The 14,225-nt window shown below is 24.1% G+C and overlaps 1 protein-coding gene across 3 annotated transcripts in view; it reads left to right on the top strand.

Moving 5' to 3' along the window:
• Window positions 1-14,225, top strand: part of LOC122498383 (ecdysone receptor) — a 317,159-nt gene that overhangs the window by 91,283 nt on the left and 211,651 nt on the right. Inside the window, exon 2 of one of the 3 annotated variants that reach the window (XM_043606087.1) lies at window positions 6,725-6,760. The exons of the other annotated variants lie outside the window; for them this stretch is intronic. The gene's annotated coding sequence lies outside the window, so the exon portion shown is untranslated. The remainder of the gene's footprint in view (window positions 1-6,724; window positions 6,761-14,225) is intronic. 3 annotated transcript variants of the gene reach the window in all.

The raw sequence follows: 14,225 nt of genomic DNA, 5'->3' as shown, positions 1-14,225 counted from the left end.
TAGGAGCAAATATTAAAAGAAATGCCGCACGGTTTAGTTTGCAATGTCCTAATCAAGATAGAATACTTGATGCTTATGCTTTATTTTTGTGGGCAAAGAAAAATTGCAAAGAAACGGAGATCTTTTTTAGCAGTAAAGAAGACCATGCAACAACTTCTGAGCAATTGAAATCCAGATTTAACTCAGCTGCAACAATTACGGGAACTTTAAAATATCACGCATTTATTCCTATCGAAGACGGTAAGTTGAAATTAAAAAAATTTTCATCATCAGAAGAATTCGATTACTTTCCTAAAAGTAAACGAAAGTCATCAAATCAAGTGCAGGTAAGTACCAAAAAATCTAAAAAAGTGTACAAAAAGTAATGTTACAATTCCATTTTTTCAAAATTTCATTTAAGCTTTTGCAATTTCAATTCATAAGTTAAACTTTTTCTTAAAATTATTATCATTCATTCAATTACCATTCATCATTTGTGGGTGTACTTCCGATTATCTGAATAGCAATCGGCCTTTTTCAAGGCCACGAAATCAGTAAATCATGAAAAATAGTACCAAACGGCCTTTTTCAAGGCCACGAAATCAGTAAATCATGAAAAATAGAACCAATCGGCCTTTTTTAAGGCCACATAATAATGGAGACAAAATTATTTTCTTTCTAATTTTTTGGTGAGCATAATGCAGGCATATTAATAGTGACAGTCTCAACCCTGTGAAATGCAGAGAGTGTTCATCTAGAAGTGAAGTGTGAACATCAAAAATCAGCGCGCGAGAGCGCAGCGCGTCATTGTTTTAGCGCAAAAGTAAATGTTATTTCTCATGTATTAATAATTCTAGTCCCATTTTGAGCAGATATGTTTTTGATAGAAAAAAAGCTCAGCTTTCATTCTAAATAAAAAAAAAAATTTTTAAAATACCGATTATAGAGAAAAATGAAAATTAAGTTTTAATTTTCAATTTTCAAGGTCAAAAAAATTTTTCTTTTAAAAACTAACATCGTCATTAAAAAGTAGACGAAAAGCCCTTTCCAAAACATATTTTATTAAATTCACATCTTTTTTTTCAAGCAAACTACAAGTTATCAAAGTTTGACGTGTAAACGCATGAGTCCTGTACAACATGTGATCCGGCCTCATGCGTTTACACGTCAAACTTTGATAACTTGTAGTTTGCTTAAAAAAAAAGATGTGAATTTAATAAAATATGTTTTGGAAAGGGCTTTTCGTGTACTTTTTAATAAATATTTTAGTTTAAAAAAAAAAATTTTTTTGACCTTGAAAATTAAAAATTAAAATTTAATTTTTTTGTAAAATTAATTAACTAGTATTAATAATTCTAGTCCCATTTTGGGCAGATATGTTTTTGATAGGAAAAGAGCTCAGCTTTCATTCTAAATAAAAAAAAATTAAAAAAAAAATACCGATTGTACAAAAAAATGAAAATTAAATTTTAATTTTTAATTTTCAAGGTCAAAAAAAATTTTTTTTTAAAAACTAACATCTTTATTTAAAAGTACACGAAAACCCCTTTCCAAAACATATTTTATCTAATTTTTACCTTTTTTTTAAAGCAAACTACAAGTCATCAAAGTATGACGTGTAAACGCATGAGGCCGGATCACTTCCCGTGAAATCCCCCATATAGAGTTTTCCATAAGAGCCCATAGTTAACCTCAAAACTTTTTGCCCCAAAAATACCATAGAAAATGTGTACGAAGATACTTTTAACATCTTAAATTAAGATGTTTCAAGTAACTAAAAAGTGTCTACCAAAACATCTTAGAAATGACTACCAAAACATCTTGAATTAAGATACTTATTTTTGCAGTGTAATTTTACAGTTAAAGAAATTCGCATATATTCGAATATTTTTTTTTGAGTTTTTAATAATTTTTAGAGTGAATCAGAGTATTCTTTAGAGTCAGGGAAAAAGTCAAAATTCTGTCTGAAAATCAGGAAAAAGTCACGCTGAGAAAACATCATAGTTTATTCAAATAGAAAAATAATTTTCAGTGATTTTGTTTAGTTGAAATTAATTTGTAAGCTTAATCCCAATATTTAGAAAATATCTACTGTACTGCTTTGATTCACAAATATTATTTATTTGAATAATTATGTTTAATTCAAATATATTTTTTGTTTTGATTTAAATAAAAATTATGTTTAAAAATTTTATGTTTGATTCAAACTTAAAAGTTGATTATAAAAAATTTTAAATGAACCATAACTTATGTTTTAATTAAATATAGGTAGTATTTTTTTAAATATAGGTGAACAAAAAAATATGTTTTAATTATAAACTTAAATATATTTGACTGTATAGCAAAGATATTTTAAGTTTGATTTAAACAAAATTTAATCAAGTAAATCGTTTTTTTAGTGCAGGGAAAAACAAAGTTAAATTTTTGTTGCAACCCTGAGTTGGTACCTGAATAAAAATTTAAAATTCACTTTCTCATTTCGAATGAAGCATATATATCTCGCTGTGAAAATTTTTCTCATTATAAGACAAGATAGGTGTGAATTTTTTCGCACACTGTCACATAAATATTTCAAAAAGACATTCTTTTGTGTAAAATGGTTTATTTGAAATATTCGCAAACACAAATGGTTGCGTATGTGTGTGTGTGTGAAATAATTTGGCTAGGGAATTTAGTGATGAGTTATAAAGTTGAGAGAGCGTGAAAAAAGTGTGGGCGAATCTTTGTCCAATGCACCCAGGTTTCTTGGCACGTTATTTATGTTTTGTACATTTAGTATTGTATTTGTGTAGTGGATACGAGATATAAACGATGGACGTCGACTTGTCGTTGTCGTCGTAGTCGTCGTTCACTAAATATAGACACGGCCAGGGTTGCGACATGACAAGGGCGGGAATACGGCCAAGCGGTCAAGTAGTTAACGGTGTGCCGGACCTTTGATCGATATCCGTTAATATATATATGAAATACATGACCAAATTGTAAAGAAGAGTTTGTCTCCTTTCTTGTTTGGGGTATAAATACTCATACTCACCGATACTTGTCAATCATAAAGTATTTCTTTTTTTTTTCTTTTGGGTATTTTTTCGAGTTGGTCTTCTTCCCCTGTGTTTAATTTGAATGTAGAGGAGAACGCACCTGATGTGTCATCATGTCATCCGGTTATGTCATGTGCCCTAATGGCAATTCGGTAATTTCTTTTGAAAACTTTCAAAGAGTTACTCCACTTCTTGTCTGGTGTCTAATTCTTTGAAGGAATATTGATGTTATTATTCTCTCACCACCGAAAGGCAGTTGCGTATTAATTTCTATATTTTCGAAGACATGTGTTTGTGCGGTTTGGTTTTCTCGATTTTCGGAGCATGTGTGTGACATATTACACTCAGGAGAGAATTATTTTTTGAATCAAGTACTTTGTATGAGGACAACAATTGTTTGTTTCATAAACTGTATAAATCGTCACGAATTCTAATACAAAACCTAATTTTATCTATTTCTGATAATAATTTCTTTTTAAATAACTTAATTCTTGAACAACTATTATAAAATTATTATTACTTATAAATTATTTAATTAATAATTTTACTTAAATATTTCAAAATTAATTGAATTTTTAAAGAATTGCGTTTACAATTTTCATAAATAGATCAACTTCAAAAGGTTTTAATTTGAAATTTTTAAAAATTTCTATTTTGAATGAATTTCATTAGAAACTTTAAAGATTTTTGAATTTTTGAAAAATTTCAATAATTCAAATTCTTCTGCAATTAGTTAAATTTTTTAATATATTTACCTAATTATTAAAAATAATGGATTTATAGAAGAATTTTAGTTAAAAACACTAAAGAAAATTGAATTTTTGAGAAGTTATACAAACGATTGCAGAAATTCAATTATTTTCAAAAGTAATAAAATTCTAGTCAAAATTTCAATTATATTTATAAATAATAAACCTTTTCTCCAAAATTTCAATTATTTTCAAAAATTTAATAGAGTTCTTGTCAAAATTTCATTTATTTTCAAAAATTTTACTTAATTCAATGATTTTCAATATCTACTATTTTAATAAAATATCCCAAAAGAATTCAATTAGGTATTTACAAATTTTTTATAAATTTCTTCACAATAATTCAATTATTTTCATAAATAATAAACTTTATTCTTGACAAAATTCAATGATTTTCAATATCTACTATTTTAATAAAACTTTTCAAAAGAATTCAATTATTTAAAGAAAATTATTAATAAAATTCTACGTAAGCATTTAATTATTTCCATAAATATTAAAAATTTCAGATGGAATTCTATAATTTACACATTTTTTATAAATTTCTTCGCAATAATTCAATTATTTTCAAAAGTAATAAAATTTTTACAGAAATTTTCATTAAACAATTTTCATTAAATTTTTTTGAAAAAAATCAATTATTTAAAAGAATTGTTTTTAAAATTCTTCGCTGGAATTCAAATATTTTTAATGCAATTTTAATAAAATTTAAAAGAATTCAATTATTTTCAAAAATTTTAATGCAATTCTTAGCAGATATTCAATTATTTTCATGAATAATAAAATTTTCACAAAAATTCAATTATTTAAAATTCAATTTTCATTAAATTTTTTCGTAAAAAATCAATTATTTAAAAGAATTAATTTAAAAATTCTTCGCGGGAATTCAAATATTTTTAATGCAATTTTAATAAAATTTCTTAAAAGAATTCAATTATTTTCATAAATAATAAAATTTTCACAGGAATTCAATTATTTAAAATACAATTTTCATAACATTTTTCGTACAAAATCAATTATTTAAAAATTTATGCACAAAATTCTTTATAAGAATTCATATTTTGAGAAACTTTCAATTATTTATTTTTGTGATTAAATAATTGAATTCTCGTAGAATTTTCTAATAAAAGTTGATTTAAAAATGAATTTCAGTTAAAATTTTAGATAATAATTGAATAATAAAAGCATTATAGCATAAATTTTGAGAAATAATTGAATTTTGAAAAGGTTTCAATTTAAAATCTTTGAAAATCAGAAATTTTCCATATTTTTAATTTTTAACTAATAATTCTGTAGAAATTATTTCTTTTGAAAAAGTTTAATTTAATTTAATTTTTTGAAATTATTGAAAGGTTTTTATTTTCTAATATATATTTAATTGAAGAATTTACGAATAATTGGAATTTTGTAAAATTAAATTGTAAACAAATGAATTTAAAAATTATCAAAGAACTTTTAAAAAAATTGTTAAAAATAATTGATTTGAGGAAGAGTTTTAGTAAAAACTTAACTAGAAAATAATAATTGAATTTAAATGACGAATATAATTTTGAAGAAATTACCAGTTATTTTTAAATATTATAAAACACGTAGAATAAATTTGAAATCTTTAAAAATCTTTATTCTTAAGAAAAATTATTAATGATTAAATATTTATTTAAAATAAAACTATGAATTTTTTCCAATAATTTTATAATCAAAGAAATTCGTAAATAAATGCAGTAGAATATTTTTTTTGAGAATCTAATAATTTTGAGAGTGAATCAGAATATTCTTTAGGGTCAGGGAAAAAGTCAAAATTTTGTCTGTAAATTAGGGAAAAACAAAATTAATTTTTTGTGTCAACTCTACTGTTTTATTTTATTCAAATAAATCAAATCCGGTCTAGATAAAATTTTTTTTTTAAATGATACAAAAAGTGGTTGGAATTTATAAAATATAGTTAGATTATAGAAAATATAGTCCGAGTATACAAAATACGGTTAGATTATATAAAATTCGGTTAGAATATATAAAATTTGATTAGAATATAAAAAAATCGTTTAGAATATATAAAATACAGTTTGGATATATAAATACAGTTAAGATTTATAAAAAAAAATATTACTAAATTTTGAATTAAATACTTTATATACATATATTATATTGGAGAAACGAGATCGATATTGCATTTCCTCGCCAAAAATTGTTCCATAAATTTCAGAGTAGACGCATGTTGCCAAAATTGTGTTGAACGTCACTAAAAGCGTCCGGCAGAAACGACAACGACGTTTGGCGACACTTGGCGTATCCAGGATATTAATAAAAGCCAGATCCAACGGTCTCGATCGTAAATATTGCAATTCACTTGAAAACTACGCTCCCTCTCTCTCTCCCTCGTTGCATCGAGGGAAAGAGATGTAAACCGATTCCCGAGTTTAGCAAAAAGCAACAATCCAGACAAAATATTTGTTACGTTTTTTACTTTTTTGTTTATAATTCTTTACATTTCGACACTCTGGAAAAAAATTTTAGTCCAAGTAAGCAAAATTTGGTCGGATAATATTGTTATCTGAAATTTTGTTGACAACAAATGTATTTCTTTAACAATACATATTTATTAACAATCTTTTTTTAATATCATTTTTATAACAATATTTTTTAACATTATTTTTTTAACAGTATTTTTTAACAATATCTTTTTAGCATTATTTTTTTTAACAACCCATATGAAAAAGTTCCCCGGGATGAGGCTGAGAAATTCCTGGGAACTTTTTATGTTTCGCGTGGGGGGAATCAATACAATTTTTTTTAAACAAATCAAATTCGTTTCAATTTTTACTCTTTATACATATAGAGCTTGAATGAAAAAATTGAAACTATACTATATACATTTTAGCCCATCGTTAAAAACAAATTTTTTTTTATTAAAATTTAATAAAACGTAATTTTCAAAAAATGCCGTTTTGTTTGTTACAGGTGAGAATTCCGATTCACATTATTCACATCGTTTCGGTGAGTTTGAAAGAGTCAATTATTATTTATAGAAAATTTTTCCAGTATTATTTTTTAATCTCCTTTTTAATTAAAATGAAAAAAAAATTACAGGAAATATTTTCATTTTTTTTTTTCAATCCTCTTTTTTAATTAAAAAAAAAGAACTGGAAATATTTACTATTTATAAATTTTACAATTCAGTTTTTATTTTTCATTTTGAAGAAGGGTAAAAAAATTTGTTCTGATTAATTTTTTAGTGAATTTTTGATTAATGGATTTTATTATTATTCATTTAATATAATAAAATAATAAATATTATTACAAAATAGAAATATTAGTACATTATAGAAATATTAGTTAAAAAAAAATTTTTCGACAAAAAATAGAAATTAAGCCAGTTTAAAAAATAATTATGCGTGCAGAAATAATGAAAAAAGGGTTTCATTTTGGATTTTTGTTGGGCAAAAAGTTAATTTTTCTCGCACATTGAGATTAAATTGAAAAGAAGAAGTTTGTAGAGTGGACAAACATGAGAAAGAGAGAAAATGAGGGAGACAGGGAGAGAAAGAGAGTGAGTCTTTGGAACTCACCTTCACACAAGTCTACCCGCAAATTTTTCTCCCCCTTTCCCTCTCTCCCCCTTTTACACAAACCCTCTTCTCACTCAGTTTATATTCGCATCCCAGTCGCGCGCCAACTTTCACGGCCCTTTTCTCCTTCTCTGTCACTCAGGGCCGACGACATTCCTTTGGGATGCTTCTTTCTGCACCGCACCCACTCTCTTCTTCTCTCGCATCCATTCCAGTATATTTATATACATATACATACACACATAGGGGTAAGAAAAAAAAAGCAACGGTAATATTCCAATGCTAAAGTTACAAAAGTCATTTGAGAAAATATTTCAATTTTTATATTCTATTTTGACTCGTGTTATATTTATACATGTGGCGTCGGTGATTTTATTATACGGAGAAATTTTTTATTTTCATTTTTTACAATGTGGTAAAATTTATTATTAAGTTTTTATTTATTTATATTTATTAATAATTATTTACAATTTAATTTGTAGAATTTAGAGAATTTTTAATTAGAACGGAATGAAATTTAGTCAAGGATTTAATTTCAAGACTAAAAAAATTAGAGACTAAAAATATCATGTATTAAAGTAAATTAAATATTGAAATCCGTTTATTTCAGTTTTCAAAAGTGTCTAGATTCAATTTCTGATTATAAATAGGTTTTGAATTACAAACTTCTTAAGATTCAATATGGAGATGCTACTCTCCACCTGCGAACGCCAAGGTCACCGCTAGATGTCAGTTTAGTTGATAAAATCAGATTCCTCGCCATCTGGTGGTGACCTTAGCGTTCTCAAGTGGAGAAATTCAACTATTTTATCGTTCAAAAAATTTGTTTGAATTAAAAATATATTATAATAATAATTTAATTAAATGAATTAATGTTTAGTTCAGTAAAACTTATTGGAATGAAACTAGATATTTATTATCTAAAATTGTTTTAGTAAAATATGAAATTAAATACTAAAATAGATTAAAATATTAAAAATTACTATCAATTATATAATATTTTTAAACATTACTTTCTATAATAAAATTTGAAAAATTTATTTCTTTTCTAACAGGTTTTACTGTATTTCACCTTAAGCGTATCAAATATCATTTTATTTAGAATTATTTCAGTTCAATTCATTTCAAATAATAAATTAAAATTTTTAAATTGATATTTTATTGAAAAATCAAAAGTACAATTTCTCGAAATTTTAATTAATACAATCTATATTTTATTAAAACTTTATTTTAGCAAATTAATTATTCATCGATTCAAAGTTTAATTCTCTCTGAATTTAATTCATTAACATATTTAATTTATTAAATTAAACTAAAATTAAATTTCACAGTTAAGCGAAGCATATAGGGGAAAGTGGGGCAAAATGGGGTACCTTTTTGAAATTGGCTGTTTACAGAGAACCAAACGAATAAATCGATTCAGCTAAACTTCAGAATTCTTCTTTGTACACTTAGCTTTGAGGAAATTATGATAATAGCGGAGAAAAAAATTTTTGAAAGAACTTATATCGTATTTTCTAAGAAAGTGCTAAAATCCCATTTTGCCCCACCCGTGGGGCAAAATGGGGTGGCATCAAATAACTATACAAAACATTGAGTATTTTTTCAAAATTCATTAAATTCTTGTTGTATGAGATTATAAATACAAACAAAAAGTAGGATTCTTTATTACTATGACAAAACAAGTAATATTTATTGGAATTTAACATATTGCAAAATATCGATATATCGATAATGAAACATCGATAGTATAAATTCCTCGAAGCAAAAATATCGATTCTTCTGCAGGAAACCTTTAAATATGCATAATAAAATGTTTTTAAATAGTTTTAATGAAACGGCGTAGCTTCCGGCATGCCCCACACTTAGGTACCCCATTCTGCCCCACACTGCATATTAAAACAAAATGCAATGTTTACAAGTTATTGTAAACAATTAAACAATCTATTCTATTGGAAATTACTCTAGAATAAGTACTGAAAAAGATCCCACACTTGCCAAATTAAATGCATTATCCCAAAAAGTTTGGAGAGCACTTTAATTTTGAAAAAAATTCATATTTTTTTTGCTTAAAACTTAAAAGTTGTATAACTTTCAAAAAAAAGTTTTCTTTGGAGTGTCTTCATAATTAATAACAGTTTCTTATCAACATTAATGATATATGTCGAGGAAAAAAAAATTAAAAGTACCTATCATGGAAAAACAGAGGTACCCCATTTGACCCGCCTACCCCATTTTGCCCCACTCTCCCCTACTTAATTCATTTAAAATTTTCAATATTTAATTTTATTAAATAATTTTTATTTGTAATTAACTTTCAATTCAATTGTTCTGAATATTAAGTTTAAGGGCAAATTTTAAAATTTTGGGCATTTAATTCATACAAATTTTAAAATACAATTTTAAAATTTTTGTCATTTAATTTATACAAATTTTAAAATACAATTTTAAAATACAACATTAAACTACAAATTTTTAATTTTAATTTTAATTAGTCGTTCTAAACTTTCAATAAACTTTTGTATTTGCTTAAATTTGAAAAGGATTTTGACAAATGCAGTCTTTTAAAAATTCCCTCAAATAAATAATACAAAAAAATTTATTTTGATTCCTTTATTTCTGCAACGTTTGTATTGTAATCAACATTTTCGGGGGAAAAATATTTTTCTATTTAAATTTTTATAAATTTTTGTTCAAAAAATATTTTACAATTTTTTATTAATAATTTAAGGAAAGACAGATTTTTAAGTACAAAAATTACATTATTTTCTGTGTGAAAAATATATTCTCATTTTTGAATTGTTGATCATAAAGGTTGAGAAACGTCACTCGCGTTTCTAATATAAAAATTAGTAAAATTTGCTTCAAAAACAGTAAAATTTACAAATACTTAATATATTACAGATTTTTTAAATTTTAATTAAAAAGATTAATCTAATTCATTTATTTTCATTTTATTTGTTTCGATTCCCAACAGACTCTGTCCCCTTTTCTTATTGTTTCAATTCTCTAAATTTCCTATTTTCTTATTGTATTTTACTTTTATTTTATCTGTTTTTTCTATTTTATAAAACATAAAATAATTAAGTAATTAAATAATTAGTAAAATGCTATACATACGTAGTAAATGTTCCTTTAGATTTATTTTCCGCGGAGAATAGTACAAAATTCTCGAAAGGAAATTAAATTTTCAAAAGTAGGAATATAATTTATGAAAACTATAAAAAAGTTGTTGGCGCTTATTGTTTGTGGTGAAGAGGGAATTTAATTGAAATAATTAATTTTACATAATGTATGGTAATGTTAATTAGTTATGGAAATAAGTTGACGAAAATGTTATTTACCCTTTCTAGGAAATCTTAGTTGATTGTTAAATAGTAATTTTGGTAATTGGTTCAGCTCTCTTTGGGAGGCAAATAGCGCTTGAAAATGTTCCTCATCTTCAGGTTCTATAGCATACGTCATAATAACTATGACGCAATAGTAATTAAATTCTGTCGCAAAATGAAATTATTCCCATCAACATTTCTACCTTAATTATAAGTTGATGCTATATTTCATTAGAAAACTCGCCCATTTTTTTATTGAATTATTTTTCACTTGGTACTTTTTGATGATTCATGCGCTTAATAGCAGATTGCTGTGAATTTTCTTTTAAAGTTCAAGTATTGCTGAAAGTGGGATCTGTACTTCTGTTAAATATTTGTGAAACAACTACTTTTTATCTGAAGTAACCTTTTTGTAATTTATTTTTGGAAAATTTAATACTGTTTTTTATTATTTTTTTATATTCTTTTTTTGTAATTTTATTCTTTTTTTATAACTTTACACTTTTTTTTTATAATTTTACTTACTTTTTTATAATTTCATACTTTTTATTATTTTTTTTTACTTCATACTTTTTTTTGGTAATTTTATTTATTTTTTGAAATAATTTTATACTTTGATTAAAATCGAGATTAAATAATTTTACGCTTTAATTATAATTTTATACTTTAATTATACATTGAAATAGTAATATTTCCAGTTGATGTTAAACTATTTTGCTCGCTATTTTGGGAGTAATGAATTTACTAATTTATTACTTGAACGTATAATTAGAGCATAAAATTTCCCTTAGATATAAATATTGGAAGTTAAATATATTAAACTTTTGCTTTAAATATTTTTTTTGTTTTGGAATATTTATTGCTGGAAAATTTTTTGATATTTCATATATGCAAAAATTTGGATATGAATTTAATTTATATTTGACCGCTGTATGTATAACATATTTTTTTTTTTTTATTTATTTAAATTGCTTCCTCTCTAAAATATATATTTGCCATGCAACGAAAATCATTACTGATTCCATTCATTGTGCACAATTTCGCGGAATCGGATTTCAATAAATCTCAGTGGTTATTCAGTGGATTTGGCTGATTATTCAGTGCATTAGAGCGATGATTATTGACTTTCCAAATCTGAATTGGTCATAAAAATAACTAAATTTATTATTTATAAATCAGTCATTGATACAAATGCGGTTTTTTTTTGTTATTACGATTTCAGTTGTAAATAATTTGTTAAAAATTCAGTTTTAGTCGAACTTTTATTTTTTTACTACTTTGCTTTTTGCTGTAACTATAAATTTTCTTTTTTAATTTACATTTTTTTGCGTTTATGTCAATTTAGTTGAATGTAACATTTTATTAAAGAGAACACAACAAATTAAATAAATTCGAAAAAGAAGACGAAGTAAATAAATACAAAAGAAAGAAATAACTAAATGAATAGGAATAAAAAATAAATAGTCTAAATAATTATATACGAATATAAAGGATTTAAAAATGAAAATTGATTAAAAATAGAAATACTTTGCTTTTATAAGAAAAGGTCAGTTTAGAAATGTCTTGAACTATCATGCATATACCAATTTAGATTTTGAAAGGAGATAATTTTTCCTAGGCATTAATAGATCAGTTTCTCATTGATCAGCTCTTGTGAAAATTGTTTAGTTTTTTACGTAATTAATTATATATACAGATTAAAATGTTATTTAGAGTTTTTATATCAAATAATACTTGTGTTAAAATATATTTTCGAGAAATATTACGTTATGTTATGTGTTTTATATTAAAAATATGATAGAGCGGGGAAAAAGTGTTGGAGAAAAAAAAACTCTCAATTATAAATGCACACTATAAACAAGTGTGTGCGTTCACGTGTTTTTAAAAAGTTGAAATGTTTGTCGTCGGCACAATAAACCGTCGCGTCGTCGTTGCGAGTCCTTGCCACAAAGACCCAGACTCGCACACGTCTGCATTGAATATATATTTTGCATATTATACATTCATTCATTTCATGCTAAACGTTGATATCTGCCTTTGACATTTATTCTCGTCATCTATACGGTCGGCAATATCTATCAAGAATTTTTTTTTTATTTATATAGTTAATTTTGATTATATAGTATTCATATATTTATTTATTATTACAAAATTTACATCTACTTACTATTACAGTATTTTTACCAAATTATTATTAAAGACTTTACACCTAATTATTATTACAGACTTTACACCCAATAATTATTATTACAGTAATTTTACCTAATTATTAGATTATTTACTTTTTTGAAAGTACAAAATTATTTCAAAATCATTTTAAAAGTTTTATGGAATTTATAATATTTAGAGAATTTGGAATCAAATTTAAAAATTGGATTTTTTTTACCAAGTGCGAAAAGAAGATGTTTTACGATGAGTTTGAAAGTTGCTGCTCTCGCTTCGCTCAAGCAGACACTTACAAATTCATCGGAAAACATTTTCTTTTCGCACGAGATGCACACAGTGCTTTTTCTAACACTTGTTTTTTAGAAAAACTTTATTTGTGTACTGTTTTAATTATTAATTTAAAAAATAATATAATAAATTCATCTTCTAAAATTTAAATTAGTAAAATTCCACTATTTTACTTTAAATCAAATTCTTTAAAACGATTCAATTATTTTGAAAAAATATTCGAAATTCAATTATTTTCATTATCTAGTATTTTCATAAAATTTCGCAAAAGAATTCAATTATTTTTAAAGAAAATTGAAAAAAATTCATCCAAAATTCAATTATTTTCATAAATAATAAAATTTTCACAGAAATTCAATTAATTTAGAATAACATTTTCAAAAAAATTTCGAAAAAATCAATTATTTAACAAAATTTTTATACAATTCTTCACAATAATTCAATTACTTTCACTAATAATAACATTTTTCATAGAAATTCAATTTTTTAAGAAATTTTTTGATAAAATTGTAAACAAGAATTCAATTATTTTCATAAATAATAAAACTCATCGAAGAATTTCAATTATTTTTAATATTATTTTAAATTAATTAATCGAAAAATTCAATTATATTCACAAATAAAGTTTTCCACGAGAATTCAATTATTTTTGAAAATCTTAATAAAATTCTTAGCAACTATTCAATTATTTTCATGAATATAATAAAATTTATCGCAGGATTTCAATTATTTTTAATACAATTTTATAGAAATTGCTTAAAAAATGTAATTATTCTTAAAAATTTAATTTCAATTCCTCGAAAAAATCAATTATTTAAAAAAATGTTTTTTAAAAAATTCTTTGAAAGAATTCAATTATTTACAAAAATATTAGAATTTTTCACAAGAATTCAATTAATTTTATAAATAATAAAACTCATCGAAGAAGTTTAATTATTTTTGATACTATTTTAAATTAATTAATCGAAAAATTCAATGATTTTCATAAATAAAGTTTTCCTCAAGAATTCAATTATTTTTGAAAATTTTAATAAAATTCTTAGTAACTATATTCAATTATTTTTATAAATAATAAAATTCATCGCAGGATTTCAATTATTTTCAAATATT

This window comes from Leptopilina heterotoma, unplaced genomic scaffold, assembly GCF_015476425.1.
Source record: "Leptopilina heterotoma isolate Lh14 unplaced genomic scaffold, ASM1547642v1 Lhet_10, whole genome shotgun sequence".
Lineage (NCBI taxonomy): Eukaryota > Metazoa > Arthropoda > Insecta > Hymenoptera > Figitidae > Leptopilina > Leptopilina heterotoma.
This window is presented reverse-complemented; position numbering and strand designations above follow the sequence as displayed.